The sequence below is a fragment of the Alligator sinensis genome, unplaced genomic scaffold (assembly GCF_000455745.1).
Source record: "Alligator sinensis unplaced genomic scaffold, ASM45574v1 scaffold83_1, whole genome shotgun sequence".
Taxonomy (NCBI): domain Eukaryota; kingdom Metazoa; phylum Chordata; order Crocodylia; family Alligatoridae; genus Alligator; species Alligator sinensis.
The window spans coordinates 939,898-961,431 of NW_005842043.1; positions in this window are offsets into that span (position 1 = coordinate 939,898).

The window sequence follows — 21,534 nt, forward strand, 5'->3', positions numbered from 1 at the left end:
AAAAGGAACACTTGGAGAGCTCAGCTGTGTTCATAACTGGGGGTATTAATGAACTCCATGGAGTGCTAGTGATTAAGCCTAAAACTAGAATCCATCTATCTCTTAAGGACTTACGAATGGCGCTGCCCTTCTAGACAAGAGAGGAAGATGGAGTAGTAGGACTATCTTGCAGGAAATACATATTTGTTACCTACCTGGTCCAGTTACTGTCTCCCAGATCCATCAATACCTATCTCATGAAGCTGTTTTTTGGTGTTCAGGATGACTAGAGTTAGTATCTGAGGCTACAAATTACAGCAGCATCCTTATTCTAACTGAAGGGGCTCTTAATTAGACAAATAACTCATCATATACACCCATAGGACTGTTTCACAGAAATGAGTATCCATTGCAGTCTAGGGTCAAGCATTTTAATGCCTAGCTGAACAGAAGCTACATTTTCTTGTTAAATTTAAACTTTTACTGAATCTCTAATTCAATTAGTCCCTTTTTTTCCTTGCTACTTCTAATACTGTTACTTACGTTGCTTCTTCAGAGAAATGGCACCATATGTTTCCAGTGCATTAACTCCACTCTCCACCACTTGTTCAGATGCATTATGGCATACTGGCAAGTCATGTTCTTTGGTCTCTTTTCATAGAGCTCAGTGATTTGGGTTGAGACTCTCTGGCTAGGTACAGACATTCAAAAAACCAAAGGCAGATCAATCTAAGTTATGAAGTTTCCTGTAAGCAGCATTGTTTAGATCAGTAGCAAACAGAACACACATTCAACCTTTGATGGTAGGGAGAGGCACATCTTAAACTGGGTTCTGTCATTTTTAAACCAGTATGTGTGTGCCGAACTTCTGTTCTGTTATAGGTATAGACTGATTTCTGATTACTTATATCAGTAAAAGTGTAATGTCTGTACTTGGCCTCTAGGATCATGTCTATACAGCAACCTTACTATAGCAGGCTCTATTGTTCCAAACCACACATATTGATCCATGTACTCTACTTCCTGAAGTGGTGTAACGAAAGCCATAGTTCTGTATTTCCATGGGGCTGCATGTGAGGTAATTAGAACTAATGAGAGGCAGATCCAATTAGCCTTCCCACAGCATGGCACCTCTGGTGGACCAGTAGGGGGTGCTCCTGTGCTGAGCCACCTGCCTCACTGTGCCTGACCAAAAACCAAGCTTCTCATGCCTCGCCTGGGGCCCCCACATCTGGCTGATCCCCTTCCTGGAGCATATCTGCAAGCCTGGGGTAATTGCTGCCACCACTTGGACTCAGGTCTTTGTTAGGGCTCTGTGTGGTACACAGACCCTGTAGACCTTGAGGGTGCTTAACTCACTGTGGGATTCTGGGGTGCTTCTTTTAGTCTGAAGCATACAAAAGCTGCCTCCTGTACAGGAGGAGTGCATAAAGCCAGGCCCATCTTAGCCAGCTGAGTAAGTGAACCAAAAAGGGAGTGGAAGGAATACAAAACAGCCAAATATAGAAAGAAAACCAACTTTGAGCAAAACAGCATAGGCTTGTTGCCTTTTGATACATGCCTAAAACACTTAAATCTAAATTCCTAGCTAGATTTCAGGTAAGTTGCTCACATCAACATCCAGAGACTTTGGGAGGCCCACAGCTTGATTCTGTGACCAGAAGATGTCTCCCTCCAATAAAATAGAGGGACCCTTTAAATAACCTTTCTGACCTCATCACCTGGACCCAATGAGAAGCAGGCCCATTGAATGCTGACTGATGCTTTTAAAATGCATCAGCATCATCCAGTGAGGGGACCAGGATTCCTCAGGCCGTTTGGCAGGAATTCAGCACAAAGGAAGGGTGAGCTCCACCTCCCTATGGAATTTACAACCCCGTCACATAGAAGACCAGGTGAAGTGACCAGGCAGAGTGAGAATCCCAGAGCTGGCCTGGTTCAGAGCAGAGGTGGGGCAGCCAAAAATGGGATTTTTTTCACAGCACCAATATAGCTACACTGTTTCTGGCTCAACTGGTAGCACACATAAGACAATAAAGAACACTTGAATGCTTTACAAAGTAAGTCTGTAGTGCAGATGTGGCTTAACTTGAAATCCAGGCCATTTTATGTAGGCCAGATTTTGCTACCCTTATTTGTGTTGATTCAGACTTTATCTTGCAAATAGTCCCATTGCATTCTACGGTTGATGGAGAAAGATACTATTCAGCATGAATAGGGTATCAAATATGGGTCTTCATACAGAACTATTTTGACTTATGAAATATTGTTTTTTTCTGGACCTATCCATGACAAGCATGTGAAAGGTTTACAGGGGATTCTGGAGTGTTAGTTTGCTATAAACGCCATCATTTTTTTCTAGGACTATTCAATGCCATCTAAAATTATTAAAAAATACATTTTGTACATCTTTAAAAAATTTAGACAACGCATTGAAATATCCATGCATTATCCACTTTGGAGATGCTAGCCTCCAAATTAGCATCTAATTATTGAAAGAGAGTAGTTGTTTTCAGTGTATAATGAGCTAAATCCCAGCACTTCCTGGCTTATGTCTTCAGGTGTTATGTTAGAACCAGTCTTTTCTCAACATGTTTGTATGGATGTTTTGCATTTTGAGTGAATATTTTTCTTAACTGGAGCATTACAAAATATTCTTGTGACCTTTCAAATGTGCATTTTGCAGAGTCCCTGAAGTGATGCGGCAATGGCCATTACACTGCTACAAATCTGCTTTGCATTTATAATGCTATCTGCACACATTGCTTTTGAACTGCTGTCAAATTTACCTGTTTTCTGGAAAGCCTGCTAAAATAGAAATGTTTTGCAGTCATATAACAGCTACTTGAATGTTTTTCTTGGGTTGAGTCTTAAAACATTGACTTAGACCCTTAAGGCTGGACACTGATCTGACCCATGCTTGTTAAAAATGGAATTATAGATAAGTCTTATTCCCTTACTTGGAAAGAATAGCTTAGATCTATGAAGAAAATTTGGTGAACTATCCATTTTCAAATCTAAAATTCTGCTTCTTGGCTTTGTTATGAACTTATGGCTTTATACATTATTTAATGGGCACATCTACATGAGATGTTATGTCGCTGTAGTGATGAGCTACAGTGATGTAGCATCAGCGGGCACTAACCATAATGCCAATGCTCATTGCTACTGTACAGTAGGGTCAGAAAAGACTCATGTGCCACCAGGACTGCACAGTAATGGTAGTTACTGCACAGTCATTTAGTACTTGCTAAAGCTAAAGCAAGTACTAAATGAGTGAGTAGTAACAACTGCATAGTTGGGAGCATGTGTAGACATGTGCCCACTGTGCCTTAAAAGATATTGGTTTGGTAGCAACAAAAGAATGTGAGGGCACTCCCTGGGTAAATAAATTATATTTTTCCACTATGGACCATTAATTTTTTACATATTCCTGAACATTAGTACATACAATTTCTCTTTCCAACCAACTTGAGGACTGCTGGGTAAACTCCAGAGTGAAGGTTTCTTTGTCTGCTGAATTTTGAATTATTCTAGAAAGCTCTTTGGAGGAAAAAATGGAAAGATGTCGGAAAATTCTGAAAAATCACATTCCTAACATCGTTTTAAGACAACAGATCTAAATTTAGTTCTGTTAGGAACAGGCCTAAAATGATTAATAAAGTTTTATAGACAGTACCCAAATTAACATACAATAGATTTGATGTAAATTAAGATTAAATTAGATAGGAGTATCACTTTGAATGTACAATCATTATGTAGGTATGAATAAAATATACTTTGTAAATAGTTTATTGGGATAGTGAAAGACATCCATGTCATATAGGTTTACATTTCATTGCAAAATAAAAGTAAGTACAATATGAAATAGAAAAGTTTAAAAGCAGGAGAGGAGGACCAAGAAAAGTTTGTATAAGGGCAAAGGCAAGCCAGACAACAAAATATACAAGAACCAGTCTTACATGAAACTCAGTTAAGAAGCCTGGTTTGAATGGTACCTACAGGTTTTTCTTTGTGGGAGAAGGTAGTTGCATGTTTCTTTGTGACATGATTTCTCCAATTTATATTATATCTAGAACATGGAATGGAGAATTCTATTTAGTACTGATACACCAGTTTTAAGTACAAGAAATATATGTAGGCAAAGCCAGATGGAAGGATATTATTATTTCCAGAAAATCTTGTGACACATCCTGAGAAAGTCATGACTAATGTCTAAAATGAGCTATGGTGAATTTTGGAATAAGCATTTGATTTACAGATTAGACAAGCCCAAGTCTGAAAATCTGAAACTGTACGAAGTGGAAGAATGTTTCAATTCAGGATTCTAGTTTGACTCAGATCAAATAAAATTGCAGAGCAAATCCTCAGTTGCCATAAATGAGGTATATGCATATAATTAGAACATTCCCCTTCAACATCTCATTTTGAGATCTATAGCAGTAATTTTTGTATATATAACCACTGCTTCAATTCCTCAAGGAGCTTAGAGTCTAAGCAACATAGACCAAGATGGTGGAAATCTATTTTTTCTTGTGCGTGTAAACAGTAACTTTCTAGCTCCTTGGGTGGTGTTTATGTCATTACAGAAGCGTGCCCATTCTAGATATACACCTGTGGCTAAGTCCTGAAAATGTAGCTGACCAGAAACCCATGGTTGCAGGTGTTGGACAGAGGTGGAGGGCCCTCCTATATTTTAGTCCCAATAGCTGAGTGGTTAGAATCGTTACCCAGGAAATAGGAAACCCAAGTTCTAGCCTCCCCTTAACAAGAGAACATGTGATCCAACATCTCTCTGATTTCCTATCATCATGCTACTTTAGCCACCATGCCACAGATTAGACATTCTCCAAAGGCCCCTTCAGTGCTTCTTTTGAAACTGGCACCCTGGCAACTTGGGAAATGTGTAGTGACAGGATGGCTGAAACAAGCTAGAAGGGATGTAGCTCAGTGAACTGGTTGCTGCCCCAGGAGGGAATAGGCCCTGGATTTTAGTCTGAGGTTTTGCAGTCAGTGGGATAGAAACTTCCTTACAGCTCTCCAGTCATTTTATCCATTGTCAATTAAATGCAAAGGGAAGTGGCTCATCTTAAATAGGAGAACTGGAGAGGGTTATGGATAATGCCTAACCCGTGGCATGGTCATGAGAGCTCTATGCTGGGAAGTCAGAAAGATGCTGCTCTGGCTGAGGGAGACCTATAACCTAGATATCTGGCTTCTTGGGAAAATATTCTAACCACACAGCTTTTGGGGCTAAAACATGATGGTAGTGGGGGGAAGAGGCCATAGGCTAAGCAGTGTTGGCACTGGATTTGGACCCAGTTATATCCCAACCTAGCCCATATCAAAATTGTTGGGTCACTTTCTTTGACCATTTAAAAGGGGTTTGAATAGAAAAAGAATTAGGCTTACCTGAGGTTTCATGGAATTAATGTAACATAAAAAAAAATATATTTGTTATTGGAAGGTGATGGATAGTGAATTGAAGCTATAGAAGAGTGGTTTTTTACATTTTTTCATTTGCAGACCTCTAAAAAGTGTTGAACAGAGGTGTGGACCTGTCATAGAGCACTGAGGTGCCCTGTGCCTGAAGAAGGGAAACTGCCAGGAAAGAGCCCTAGCAGGGAATAAGGAGCCCACCTGTGGGTTGCCAGGGCAACCAAAGAAGGTCAGCTGACCAGAGGGGGCAGGGCCTGGCTCCTATATAAAGCACAGACCAGAGGCCAGAGGCAGTTCCCTGCCAGCAGCCAGAGAGGCAGGAGCTCCCTCAGGCAGGATACGAGGAGAAGCCGAACTCCAGGTATAGCTTGACCTGAGTTGAGCAATGTTGTTTTAGCTGAGCGGCTCTATGTTATGTTATAGCCTAGGGGCTGGGGTGTTTTGCTTTGTTGCTTTTGCACTGGTGGTTTGGGTGAGGCTATTAGGGGTTGGAGAAGGCCTCATAGGGGACCCACAGTAGTGTGGGGATCCCAGCACCAGTAGGGGTGCAGCATATGGGGTACATAGACCCCAGCTCCAGAGAGGGGGCACTGTGAGCCCCAGATAGGGGGCAGCATTATTGGGAAGCTAAAGTTGGACATGGCGAGCCCCAGATAGGGGGCAGCATTATTGGGAAGCCCAAGTTGGGCACGGTGAGCCCCAGATGGGCTTCCTAATAATGTTGCCCCCTAAGTCTGGGCATGGTGAGCCCCAGACAGGGGGCAGCAATTATTGAGAAGCCCAAGTTGGGCACAGCAAGCCCCAGACAGGGGGCAGCACTATTGAGAAGCCCAAGTGTGGGCACGGAGAAGGAAGGCCCAGGGAAAACCGGAAGGGGCCAAGATTAGGATAGACCTGAGTTAACATCGGCGAAGTGTGGACTGCGGTGTAGGGGAAGAAACGGAGCTGCAGATAGCACCACCTAGCAGTGGGGTAGGACAAGGGCAGCCTCCTGCTAATTACTACCAATCAATCCATTAATAACAAGGTGTGGCAGGCAAGTAGGTGGGCAGTTGCCCCAGAGACAGGTGTGTGGGCCACACTGAGGTCGGCCCAGAGTGACGACCTGTCACAGGACCCTTTTGGAAATTTGAAATGGAAGTGTAGACTAGGCCTGTGCAAAGAGGCAAGTATTTGATCCAGATTTGGACAATTCAGAGGGACAGTGATTCGATTTGGTGATTTGAGTCATTGTCCTGATTTGATTTGACCCTGATTTGGTGATTTGGCCGTACACTATAATGGGGAATCATTAAAATACCTATAACTTTTCTTTTTTTTTTTTGCAGATTTGGATGAAACCATTAGGGATGGTAGCCACTTGTGAGGGCATGAAGCCTGCCAAGTTTTAAGGAGATAGGTGCAGGTGTTTCTGTGAAAGTACCCCTCAAACTGTTGAAAGCAAAATTCGTATCACTTGTGTGTAAGGCAGAGCAGAATAAAAACAGCAGGGATGATATCCTCTTCTGAGGGCATGAAACCTGCCAGGTTTCAAGGAGATAGGTGCAGTGGTTTCTGTGAAAGTGCACCTCAAACTGTTGAAAGTAAAACTCATTCACTTGTGTGTGTTAAGGGGTGTAGGCTGTAGCTGTGTTGGTCTGAGGACATAAGCAGACAAGGTTCTTTGGGTCAATCTGATATCTTTTATTAGACAAATTGAATAGTTGGAGAAATATATCTTAGCAAGTTTTTTTTAAAAACCCTTCATCAGGCTGAGGAAGCAGCATCTACAGTTGGTGTGTGCTCTTCCTGGATGGAATGAATAGTAAAGAAGCCTGGTTCAACTTCAGGAACACCAGCTGTTTCACCAAACCAGGATCCAAGGAGGTGCAGTGGGGTGTCACTACATCACCAGCAATGCTGAACACCCTCTCACTTGAAACACTGGTCGGTGGACAGGACAGGGGTTTCTGGGCAACTGTAGCCAGATCCTGCCACACCTGGCTGAGGGTTGCCCAATAGACCAAGGGTCACAGTACAGCAGCTCCATGTCCTCAGTGAGATAGATAGTCACTGAGGCCTCTGTGCTACCTGCCTGATGGTGAGGTCTGGTGCCTCTGGACCCCAACATTGAAGCCATGCCCTTGACCCATATTGGCAGCAGCTGTGGTGGAGGAGATTGCCTGGTGGTTGGAGTGCTGGCATGGGAAAGTGGATCCCTCTCTTCTACGTCCCCCTGCCTCTGCCCTTTTGCCTCCCTGACTCTGTTCACCAGCACCTTCACCCAGTGATTGAGGGTTTTGCTGCTGCAGATGTTCCCTTTCATGATTGGGTTGCACATGCCTGCCAGCATGTGGGCCATACTGGACCACAACAGATCCAGCCATTTTTTGATGCCCTCCTTCAGCAGCTTCACCAGTGCCTGCACCTCTGGTGAAAGCAGCTTTCCCCAGTCAGGAACATTAATCCCCTGGAACTTCTCCATTTGATTCTCAAGCTCCTTCACTATGGGGAATCACCTGGCTAAGGAGGGCATCACCAGCATAGAGGCTCTCAGTGGCCCCCAGGAATGGCTTGAGGACCACCAAGATCTGGGAGATGGTATCTCGCTCAGTTTTGTTAAGGGGGCCACTGATCCCAAACTCCCTGAGCAAGGCTATCTCATGGATGGCCTTCTGTTGCTCCACCAGCCTTTCAAGCATCAAGTATGTGGAGTTCCACCGAGTCTCCACATCCTGCATGATTCTGTGCTGTGGGATGCTCAGCTCTGCCTGTTTGTCCCATAGCATCTTGTCCTCCTTGATAGTGCAGTGGAAATAGCCTGCCACCTTCCTGCACTTTGAAGTTCTGGCTGGTAGTGGTAGTGATGGTGCTGTCACCAGGAGCCCTCTCCCTCTCCAAGGCATCCCTGACTATGAGGTGGAACTTGTGTGCCACACAGTGGATGCCAACAAAGTTGGCATCATGCACCACCTTGAGCATATTGGCTGCTTTGTCAGTGACCATGAAATTGTGGGTGAGCTCACCCTGCCCAAAATGCCACCCCTGCACCATGTGGTTCATGGCTACCATGATTTCTCTTGCTGTGTGGGACTCATCCATCACCTCTGCTTGAAGGAAAGCCTGCCAGCAACCTGAATGATCGCACTAGTGCCCTGTAAGGGAAAGATATGTATGATCTCCACCCCGGCTACTCCAGATGTCTGAGGTGAAGTGCAAAGCTACCTGCAGCCTGCCTTCCACAGCTCTTCCTTCAAGTACTCCTTGAATGCCTAATACAGGGAGGGCAACACTGTCCTGCTAAAGGGGGTGCATGCAGGCACTTGGTAGAATGGGGCCCACAAGCACTATAAGCCACCTAAACAACAAAGGAGAAGGGCTGGCCATCCAGAGCAAGCATCTTCCCAGTGCTCTGGGTGACTTCACTTGCCTTGGGAACATGCCCCTCTTTGTCTCCACCTTTCTGCCACTGGTTCAGGGTGGCCTGCCTCTGCTTCTTGGGGATGGGGGCTTTGGAGTGAGAGAGAGACTTCTTTTTGGGCATGCTCTCACTGTTGCCAGGCTGAAGAGGAACAAGGACAAGGGTGTGCTGCCTCCTGAGATGCAGCAGCATTGCTGTGGTGGTAAAGACTTTCACCTCCTTGCCCCAGCTGATCTGCTTTCAGCAGTGCTGGCAGATAGCAAACCTGCAAACACCTGCCACCTCAAAATGATCCCACACTACACTACCTACCTGCTTCTGGGTTGAGAGTAGGGATCCTGCCTTATTCTGCTCCTCACCAGGCAGAGGCACAACAACAGAAGGAGCTGAGCCACCTGCCCCCACAACCTCCTTTGAAGTGCCTGCCAGAAGAGACCTTCTTCTAGGGGAACATTGAGGGGTGTGGAGCACAAACTCAGATTCACCCTCCTTCCCCAGAATTTCCTTAGCTATGGCACTCAGCTTCGCTGCTTCCAGATCCAGCTCCTCCTCTGGCACTAGAAGGCTCATGCTGGGAACTGAAATTGGGATGCAGACTGTCATGCTGGTGCTGGTGGTTATTACTGGTGTTAGTAGAGGAGGTGGGGCAGGGGCAGACACTGCTCCCACCTTCTTTTTCCCAACATCAGCAGAAAACTCATTGCTGCCAGGAAAGAGGGTGCATCTATGTTTGGGGGGAACTTGCAGCTCTCCCTCTGCCCCCTCTCCTTTCCAAATCTTTTCTGAGTTGATTTGGATGCTTCAGGTTCTATTTTGACCTTTTAATGGGTCTCCCAATTTGTTTCGGATTTGGAGATTAGGCCGCCAAATTGTGCCGAATCCCCTCGAAATCAAATCAGCTACCGAAGCTTCACCTAGCCCTAGACCCCTTTGAATTGTAAATGTGGGTATTCAGATACTTTTGATTGATCATAGTCATCTTTTGCAGATCCCTTAGACATAGTCTGTGGATTTCCAGGGGTCTGCAGACCACAGGTTGAAAAACAGTGCCATAGAAGAAATGAGATGACACACAAATATTTTGCACTAGAGCCATTGCACTAGTGAGAACCAGGAACAATGGTCTAGTACTTAATGGCATTTTGCCACAAAGTACAAGGCACTGGGGAATCAAGCCAAAACAACCAAGCTGTGAAATGTTACAGTACAGTCAATAGCACCTTGAAAATTAGGATTTATTTCAGAGGACATTAGAAGAATATTAAATGTGTCATTTGGCATCCAGGTTACACATGGCATAATACGTTGTATACTTTGTGCCTCCTTTGAGATAACAGATGGATAAAAGGAGGCACAGAAAGGTAATTTGGCTGGTGCACAACAGGTAGAGGCAAGATTAGAACTCAGGACTTCTGCATTCTAATTTTGATCTCCAATCACAAAATCATACTTCTCTTATTTATGGATTTGGCAAAGTCAAAAATGTTGTTTAACTAAAATGCTATTTTATGTTATTAGAGTTCTAGACTAGAAATTAATAAACATGACTAAAAAGTGATATATGCAGGGAAAAAATAGTGAAGGAGTTTCTTTTGTAACCATCTTAATAAATCAAAAAAAGATCCAGGGGTTGTATATGTTTAGTTCATACAAAAAAGCCCATAAACTTTTCCCATATATACTGGATTTATTATATTTCTCTAAAGCAATTTGAAGGGCGCTGAATTATGCTCCCTTTCAGCTTCTAAAAGAACTTTAGTAATAAAAGCAGAAAAGTTGCCTCTGAAATTCATTTTCATATAGATTTATAGGAAAACTGCTTTGATGTCATTTGCATTCCCTTGCCAGTAAAAAAAGGAACTTCTATTAAATTTAACAACACCCGCCTCTTTACCTCCGCCTCCCTCCACCCTCATTTATCTTTTATGAATCCTGGGCATCGTGCCATAATAATACTGTGCATAATACTAGAATTCTATGATCATTTAGTTTCTTCTTTTTTTACCGCAATCAACACAATATGTTATTGACTCTTTCATTTAAAAAGTTAGTGTGAACAGTCTAACACTTTTAAGTACTGGGGGACACTGTCCAAGATGGAGACCTTTGTTTGGAAAGGGGATATTGTGAGGATAGCAAACTTTTGTGGCCTAATTGAGCACTACTAGTGTACAATACACTGTATATTACTAAGTTATAGTGTGTGTGTGTGTGTGTATATATATATATATTACTAAGTTATATATTTCAGAGGCAACAACTCCCAGTGCAATGGGCATTCAGGTTCTTCAAAAATATGGCTCTGCTGAATTTAAATCTTATTTTTAGTTTAGAAAATTCATTAGAGAATGAAAACCTTTCTTTTCTTAACCTGTCCGTACAATGGAAGTATCAAGAGTACAATATCTAGTTTATTCTTGCTAGATACTATTTTAGAATGGTTAAAAAAAGCTTATTCTGTATTAAATTACATATGTTTTGTGTAGCTATTAAAATTCTATGCAACCCAATTAGTTTTTTTTCTCTAATTGTCTTTCAGAATTACCCACAACAGTGTATGATATTGTTTGTGGGGTTTATAGCTCCTTTGGATTTTGAAGCAGATAGAGCCTATTTTTTTAAAGGTCTAGTTCAACTCTTTTATTGGTTCAAAAAATTTCTGTTGATTTTAAGATTCTTATCCAACTTCCACTGAAGTCAATACCAAAATTTGAATTGACTTCAGTTTCAGATGGGTTGGAATATTTTTATTTTCCTTTCCAACCAATAAGATTTTTTCCACCCAATAAGATTTTTTGGACATCAATGGAAATAGAATGGGACCCAGTACTGAGACTGTAAGCTAATAATGTTAATTCTGTATTCAAGATTAAAGCATGAGTGCTGATGCTTGAATACTATTTTTCATATTATAGGAAAATGCAAAGAAAAAGGAGTTATACATGAAGAAAATGCTGGCTGATGCTGTTTGGAGGGGAGGAAGGAAAACAGCTATAAATGTCTCTGGTAACACAGTACAAAAGGCCTGTATTTACTGAGTGAAGCTGTGTAGAAGAGGAATGAAAATATAGAAAAGAAAAAAATGACTACTTTTGAAAACTCCTTTGTATTGATAAATTGATAAAACTCAGATGGGAAGGGATACATTATTATTGGAAAGGCAGAACACCGAGCATGTTTGACAGGATTCTGGAGACCCTAACTGGTCAGTAGTGAACAAAGTATTAACTGTTTAATTCTTGTCTTCTCTTGAACAGGTGTGTAGAGGAAGGGCTATAAATTGGAGTTTGCACTGAATATCACAAAGAAAGGCTTTATGCTCGGGATAATGGAGCTGGGTGGAATCTGGGGAAAAAGGGGTAGGACCTTTTTAGATTTGTATGTTTATTTCTGACTACAAACTCAATCCTCTGAAGAAAATGGTTACTGAGTAGTTTTCTCTGGGCTTTGTTTTTATTGAATCATCCCACCAGCATGGGTTATCTTAACTTACGATCACATCAACAGGTGTTATTTGACATAAAACCTAATGCCTTCAGATAATGTACATAGGGATTCTTTAAAATATTATCTTTGGGAGGGTATATTATAGATTCAGGGATTTTTACTATTACTATTTAAGATTTTTATTGTATCTTTTTTCCAAAACTCTTAACATTCCTGTTTTAAAATGGTAACTGCCAATGAAAGTGAATCTAATCAATACCAGGCTTCTGTACTCATACTATAACACAACAGAATTTGAACTTCTTATGGATTGTTTTCCCCCACTAAGACTTAGGCATTAGGACTAAATCTTCTATCACACCAGTATAAGTTAGGAGTTTATAAAGAGAGGCTAGTGAAGTAGTTGACAATAGCAGCTTTCAGATTAGCACCCTAAATCCAATTCCTTTTTGTCCTATAGATTTCTTAGATAACCTTGGATATAACACTTAATCTTTCTGGTTACCTGTCTGTAAAATTAGGATAATCATACTTCTTTACCTCACAAGTATATTGTGAGGTAAATATATTTAAAATGTGAGGTGCTTAGATATTATGAAGATAGACACCATATATGTGTCGCAGCTAAATCTAAACCAGATGTATGAGAAAAGAATGTCTCTCTGAGAGGTTGTGATACTTACTAGTTCTAATGTTAAATTCCAATCGGGGTCAAACATATGTAGCCAGATTATTGAGCCAATACTACCTGCTTGAGGAATGTTCACTTTCCTTTATTGATGGAACACCGCTTTCTGGTAGGGGCCTACATTTAAGTCTTTTATCTCTTTATCATATATAGTTGATAAACTGCTTTAGGAGAGAGGGTGTCTCAGTAGCCCAGGTAATTAGACAAAACCCAACCATTCTGTAAGAGCCTCAAATCTAGTGTAGAGAGACAGGGAATTCTGCCACCTACCTTTTGGTAGAGATAATGCTAGTTAATAACCTACACTGGTTGAAGAAGGAATAATTCAGGAAAAACTTTGTATGATGATCCCTGCAAGGTATTCTACCCCAAGATTTTCCATCGTTTCTAAGAGCCAGGCAGAACACAAATAACTTTAGCCCCTTTCCTGTCTGTGTTTGGAGTTGCATTTCAGTTTACAAGAAGAAGAGGCAATGCTGCTTTAGAAAAATAGAGCTGTGTTCAGAGATGATATATGTGCATCAAAATGAGTCATGCCAATATTAATATCAACCAAACCTTCTGATCAGTGTTAGCTGCTTAGATCTACCTTTAAAGTTAAAATGAAAACAGGTTGTATATCTACAAAAATAAGGGGGATAGAAGGGATATAAGTTACCTGTAGTAGAAACTGATATTTCCATATATGTATATTTCCTAGTAATAGCTTTCTGTTTTGTATTAACCCAGCAGCTGGGATGGAACTTATTAGAACAAACTGCTGTCCCCCAGGGGCCTTCAGTTTTTGAAGTCCTTGGATTAATGCTATATAAATAAGTGGATATTTTTATTTAGTCACGGTGTCCATATCAGCTTCTATATGTAGCTTCACCTCTGGCATAGACTCCCTGAGGGCTAGGTACATAAATATATTCTGCATTTAGTTCTGGCTTCAATTCATTTCTATGCTTTGTATCTGTGTGCCATATCAATGCAAAACAAATCAGGAGAGATACAGCATACACACTCCCAAAAGGAATACAAGCAAAATGAACAAACATAAGTTCCCAGTCTCATTGCAACACTGCCAGCATCAGCCATTCTGCTGTAAAAAGAATTTTGTGGTATATTAAGGTAATGTCAACCTGATGAATATGTTTGTACAATAATCTTCCTCTTTTATCTCTTTTCTTTCAATGTTGTGAATATGTTTTGTAGGCAATATGCTTTTCTATGGAAAAAAGAAGCACTTCTCAGTTCCTTTTTCCATTGCTAATCCTATTTGTCCTAACTTTTCTAAATTTATATTGGTTTTTTAAATGCCTTTAGTCAATTTAGTATCGATTTGCATTTGCTGCTTATGAAGGAGGTGAGTGAGAGTTTGCACTAAGAATCACATCCTGACCCTGTGTTTCCAATCTGTAAGTTTAGCTAGCAATGGACAATGACATCCATCAAGATCTGGTTCTGGCTTTGTGACCCTTGATTATTTGGATCTAGCATATGTTACAACAGCGATGGAAAAGCTCTAACTTTTCGTTATGTCAGCAAAATATCAGGCATCAATTGGCTCTGGCATGCCTCCAGCTAATGCTACCTCATCTTTGACACATGCTTTCCTGCTGCTTAATGTGGTATTAAAGTTAAATTGACAAAACACAAAAATCTATCCTTTTGTGAGGAGCCTCAAAATTTTCCATATCACTTTGTGCAACTTTATTTTTTCTTAGGAAATTTGAGAGATTTGTAGCAGCTTGCCAAGTAGACCAGGGGGAGCACATGTCCCCCCTGAGAATGGCTGGTGCTAAAGCCCCTGCCAGCTTCTGTGGGCAGTCGCTGAACCCATTGCTGCCAATGTGGCTGCTGGCGGCTGTGGGCAGTCCCTGCTCACCACCACTGATAGTGTGGATGGTGGCTGTGGGTGGTCCCCATTTGCCACTTGCCCCCCCACCCCCACTGGCGACACTGCTGGTGACAGCAGTGGGCAGTCCTCACTTGCTGCTTGCCGCCATGGTGCACCCCAGCCCCGCAGTTGTGGGAGACACCAGTCATTCAAAGTCCATATTAGTGGATATAGGGCCTCAAGGAGACCTCATTTTCCAGTTGCAAATGCATGAACAGTTCTCCTCCCAGCCATCCTAGTATAGTCTAGCCATTCACAAGCTTGAGTGGAGTGCCTTTGCTAAGTAACATTTTCAGGGAAAGTATTATTAGAAAGGTATTAATATATTTATCTGCATTTTGTTTTTTTTTAAAAAAAAATGATTACTTACCTCAAAATGAGGAAGAAATTTGTTCTTCATGAGCCACCAGAGGTCCATGTTCCACAAAAGGAGAATAGGTTATTTGGGTAGATGTGGTACAAACACCCTTCTTCATAATTTTCATCGATTTCATAGACGTTAGGGATGGAAGGGACCTCATAAGATGATTGGGTCCAGCCAATAATTACTGGTTCTGTGTAGATACATATGTTGGTCCATAGGTTTCTTGCTTATGGTAGTCCGTATTTTATTATTCTGGATATTGATCATTATGTCTAAAAAGAAAGTGTTGGTGCTGGAGTATGTGTGATGGTTATTGAATTTGTGATGGAAATCAATCGGAGACTTCAGGTTTTATGTCCAAATGATAAAGATGTCATTTATATATTTTAGGTATCTTAGTTCTTGAGGGATTCTTCTTACAGATGGCCATAAAAAGGTTGGTATATTGTGGGGCCATTATGGTGTTTATAGCAGTGCCCATGGTTTGGAGGAAGTGTTGGTTATTGAATCTAAAGTTGTTGTGTGTGAGGATGAAGTGTGTAAGTTTTGTAATATTTTTATGTCTGTACTCTTAGTTGTAATCTTGCTCTTGTAGATATGTAAGGCAGGCTTGGATAGTTGGATATGTAAGGCCTACTACCAACAACCCTAAAGCACAATAGGAGAATCACTGTTTTAATAATTTATTTACTCAAAATGCAGGTGTTAAAGGTAGTTTCTTCTTTTGTGTAACAACCCATGGTTATTAAAAGTTGTTAATAAACAGATGGCCAGGACCTAGATTCTTATGTCTCTCATAAAATATGGAAAGGCTGACAAGTCCTTTTTGAATCCATAGCTGTATACAAACTGTATTAAAAATGCCAGCTACCAGAATAGCATTGGAGGTGATCTAGTTCTAGAATTTCTCTTATGAACACAAACTTTAATCTGTATTACACTCCCAGGTCCTTCAACAGCATTATTTGGAATCTGAGGTTATGAGCTGCTTTTAAAAATACAGCACTTCCCTTCTCTCTGTCTGTTGTATGATATTCTACAAAAAGATACATCTTCAAAAATAAAAATGGAAACAATGACACTTCAACTTCTCGTTTCATTTTTGTCCCTGTTTTCCAACTCATAAGTGACATTTTTCTCCATCTCTTCTCCCTAAAATGCCATAAGATAACATAAAATAAATCTCTCAAAACAAAAAAAAAACAATAAAGCTCTTGAGAGGCTGTTTGATTTCTGTTTTAGGCTCCTAACAGCTGTTGAATTCTTCTTCACTTATTCAAAATTTAATAAGGCCTAAGAGGTCTTAAGAAAACAATTCTAAAAATATTTATATATAAAAAAAATTGTTTCCAGATTCTAATTGAAAAGTATTTGTCTTCTGCTGTTTGCCTGACTAGTTTGAGATAAAAAAATGAGAGAGAGAGAACCCCAACAGAAGGCAAATATGGCTCATGGAATATTAGCATGTAGCTCTCATAGGTCTGAGAACAGAACTGACCCCAAAAGAAATAAGTGCTATTATATTTAATTTAGTTTTCCCCTGTGTTGGAAAAGTGAAGTAATTTCATTGAAATCAACAGCATTTTTCTGGTCTTACAATGCCTGACTCGCATTGGAATCTAACCTTGATATGATTCTATTATCTCTTTCATCTAGTAATGAATCAAACAACAACTTTTAAGAAATAACAAAAACTGAGGAAAAGCTTTTTACCAGAAATAAATGGTTCTCCAATATTAGCAAATCAGGTTTTTCAGAATAATATCTAGGCTCCCCTTGGATTGTTACATTGTTGTGCTTGTCTTTGTTCAGTTCTGTACAATTGGCCCTGGATCTCTCTCAACTGCATTGTCATGATTTTGAGCTAAATTTGGAGAAACACAACCCTTGTGATGGATTGTGGCCTCTGAGAGAGAGAGAGGGTCTGAGGTGGGACGGGAAAAATAATCTGGCTGGCTGGATTTATGAAGTGGTACAATGGCTTGGAAAGTTTGGAGTATGACAGAGTTTTTTATCTTTTCCATGTGAAAAAAAGCCCTTGAAAAAAATCATTTCCCTCTCTCTGAACTTTCCCTTCTTTCTTTAACTGCTGCCATGTATTTAGGCCCTGCTGTTTGCTCAGTGTGTCAAAAATAAATCATATGCCATGTGAAATCATGAAGCAGTAATTGCATTTTGAACATTAGAGTAAGTTTTTTGCAATACTGCTGGCTCCCAGTGCTGGGAGAGTTCAGCTTGTGTGATACTGCCTGCTTCTCTTTCAGGAGGTGGCATTCTCTGCTTCATGCTTAATGGGGTATTTCAGGCTTGAAAAAGGGAAATTGGGTGAATGGTACCTGTGAAACTGGGAAGCTTTAGGGACTTATTTGCCTCTCTAGTGATCAGCTCATTGCAGCTCTAATTATAACAATAGTGGGGCACTAATATCTTAAGGCAGCTAGAAAATATTTGACTGGTATTCCATCATCACCCTCCTGCTGCTATATCTTTAATAGGATTTGTAATCTCTCCTGTCATCAAATAGGCTTCCACTCATAATTTATCTTTACTCCTCCCCTTTGTGTTCAGCTAGAAGCAGGTAGAAAAGTGAAGAATATACTTTCTGAGGAAAGTCTTCCTGTGCTACCCCAAAATATATGCTCTCTGTTATTTTAACATTACATCACTACATTAAAATGAAGTTAAAATTAAACTTGAGTTCTAGATATAACCATATAGAAATTAAAGAGGACATCACTAGCTGAAAAAAATTTTTTGATTTATGATTGCTTTTCATGCATTAGTCATCTTGGTGTTCCCAGTTCTGGGATGCTATTTCTGAACTTCTGGTATATGCTGTCTTGTGTATAGATTTTTCCATGTACAAAGGGAAACTTGTTATTTCCAATCTAAATGATATCTAGTTTAGAGTACAGACAAACAGGAGAGAATTATATTCTCTGAGAGATCACAGAGTATGCTCCCTCCATAGGCTACTTCTCAAAATGGCAGCCAGCCTATATAAACATTTCTAGACTCCCTAATAATGTAAAGGCAAGATGCAAAGATAAAATAGTCATGGGGTACCTATACATGAACCAGGAGGTAATTACAGTGCATTGGACCAGACTCAGTCAATACAGTCTGCTGGAGCATGGTAATTATCACGCTCCAGCCAGCCTCCACATCTCATGTATCAGCATCCCCATGCTTCAGCATGGTGATGAGGGTGCTTTAAAGCTCATTCGATGAGCACCTTAGATAAAGCACCTTTGCTGTCATTTTGAAGCATGGGGATGCTGATACACAAGAGACACTCCAGGCACTTGAATTAATACGGCACCCCACAGTCCTCCTCCTTAGTGACCACTAAATCACCATGCCAGACTGCCACTCCTGGGTATCCACCATGTGCTTGAGGAAGGCAACGTGCCTCTCCCTGATCTCTAGGAGCTGGGCATGGTATGCCCTCTCCTCCTACTCCCTGTCCTGCTTGCAGGCTGCTGTCTCTACACCCCACTCTGGCAATTGTGTGCCTCCCTCTCCTGCTGCCATGATTCAGCCACCTTGTGCCAGGCCCAGGAGTCAGCCATCCACTCTTCTGCAATGGTGACCAGCCAGTCCAGGAGGAAGGTTTAATCCTGAATTCACTGCTGGCAGAGGCAGTGCATGTGGAGGGTGCCAGGGGTTGGAGGCAGCATCACTGACTTCACACCCCTTGTGGCAGCTAGTCCCTCTCCCCGATGAGCAGGTACTAGACCCACAGAGTAAGGACAGAGAGGTTCTTTATAAGAGTTTGTAACATTTCAGAGATAACATGCACTATACCAAGGGGTTGCGTGCCACTAGGCCTCAGATTGGGAGTCGGGCATTCACACGTGCCCAGAGACCATGGCAAATTGGGCAGATATTCCCTGCCAGAGTTGAGCCCTCCATCCATGCTCCTTCCACTGGGACAGGAAGCCTGTTTGGCAGTTGCCACAAGCCAGCCTACTTTCCTGATACCCTCCCCAGACCAGGCCAGGGCTGGCTTCTGGCAGCTGCTGCCAGGGCTACTTCAGGCCAACTCCCTCCTCTTCCTCCTACAGGCCAATCAGTTTGCTCCCAGGGGCTGTGGTGAGGGGTTCACCCGCAGCTGGGACACAGAGATGGTGATGTCCCCACTCTCCCCCACAGTGGTCCTCCCAGGAGAAACAGCTTAGGCCTGCCTCTGCCCCCCAGTGTGTAGCCTGTGTCCTGAGTGTTCCCCTGCTGAGAGTCTCCCAGGCATGCCACAATAAGTTCTTTGAGTGCACCAAGGGATGCCCAACCCATGGGGTCCTGGTGCAGCTGAGAACCTGGCATGGGTCCCTGAGCTCCGACTGTGCCCCAGGGAAGCCCGTACTTCCCTGCAATGTGCACTGCCACCTAGGGGGTACCTCTGCCTATGCTATGAGTCTCTGACCCCCACACCAAGCAGGAGATTGTCATTGACATCAACAAGTTTTTCTGCATGTGACAGGTGCCTGGTTGCCTAGCTAGGAGAGCACAGACTGATCAATAAAGTTCTCTACTACCTCCTGCTTCCCTGTGTGCCATAGAGGGGAACTCTGAAGTGTTGGAGTGCAGCCAGGTGGGGCAAGGAGGGGAGGGGCAGGAGGGGGATGGGCCAGGAAGGAAAGACCCACACCTGTGTGTGGCCCTTGGCTCCAGAGCCTTGGATGGGGGTGGGAGGGTGAGGTGGCATGGGCACAGATGGCTGTGGTGTCCCCATGTCCCTGAAACCCTCCTCCCTGTGTGGGACTTTTGTTCCTGGAGCCTTGGGGTAGGGAGATGGTCCGGATGCTGGCAGGGTGCCAGGCGGGGGTGCGGGTGGAGGACCAGTGCCTGGCCACATGACCAATGGCCCTCTTTGGGGGAAGAGCTGGAGCTAGCCATGGGTGGGGCCCTGCCTGCACTGTCCTCTCCACTCTTGCTCCATGGGCACAGTTGCTGGAGCAGGTACTGGCACAGGATGCCCATGCTAGAGGGAGGAGGCCATGGGTGGGGCTGATGGTGCTGCTGGCCTGAGGGGCCCTCCTCTGGGAGTCCTCTTCAGGACTGGGCCACAGTGGGGGCTCCAGCAGACCACCAGGATCTGGGTTAGCTCCCTTATGCAGGGCATGCTCCTGTGGGCTAACCCAGACTGTCTGTTGTGGTCTGTTATCTTTACCCACTGCCTCTGCAGGGCCTTTGCCCTCCCTTTGCACTGTAGCCCAGTGCAGTCATGCCCATGCTTCCTCATTCAGGCTGCCATCTGTTCATAAATACGGGTATTGGCCTACATGCCCCAGCCAAATAGGCACAGGACCTTGACATTGTCCCATATTGCCACAAGGTCTGCGGTCTCTTGTGCCTCCTAGTTTGAGCAGCAGGCCGAGTGCCCTGGGGTTAGGGAGGCTGTCATACCTGCAGTGTGCTTTCAGGCAGGTGCAGCAGGAGGGTCCAGGAACAGGGCCAGGGGCTGGGTTGAATCCTGGAATCGGCACATGCCCATGGGGCCTGGCAGCAGACAGCAGAGCCTACTGCTGTCCAGACAGATCCACAAAAGACATGTCCAGTGGCCAGAAGGAGGTAGCAGCTGACCACAGGGCCCAGAGGGCAGGCCAGAGGGCTAAAGGCTAGACAGGGGATGCAGAAGAGCCATCCCTGCCCTGTGGCTAGAGGGGCTTTCAGTCATGGTTCTCTGCTCCTGGCTGGAAGCTGGCCTCCAAGTGGACTGGATGACCAGGAGCAAATTTGCTCCCAGTCAGCATCTACACATTTGTTAATGCGCATAGCTACTATGCATTAAATCTAGTATCTGTGGGCACTTTTACACATGCTTTGTGGGTGGTGTGGGACCAGTGCTTTAATTAGAGTGGCTGCAAGATATGTCCTAATTAAAGTGCTTCAGTGTCTTTTGTATCAGTGTCCCCATGCTTAAAAATGTCATCAGGTGTGCTTGAACTAAAACTTTTTTGATGCGTCTCTCAATAAGGAGTGACCTAGAAATGACCATGCAGAGACCAAGCAAACGGAATGTTATGTGACGAATGCCCATCTGCAATGATAAGGAGGAGACAGTCTTAGATAAAGGAGGCTTGAAAACAAAAGCAGAATCAGAGTACTGGGTTAAAGAGCTCATTAAAATACTAAAAATCACGCCCCTAGGTGGGGAAAAAGTATGCTAATGAAACATACATGTATGTAAATGAGATGCATAGCTAAAACAGAGGCATAGAGACATGCTCAGTAAAGAACTTCTTGCACCACTCCTTACAACCAATCAGCAAATAAATACGCTGGTGAGAACCTGAAAACTCCTGTATAAAAGATGCTTAGTGGTAGTGATCTGG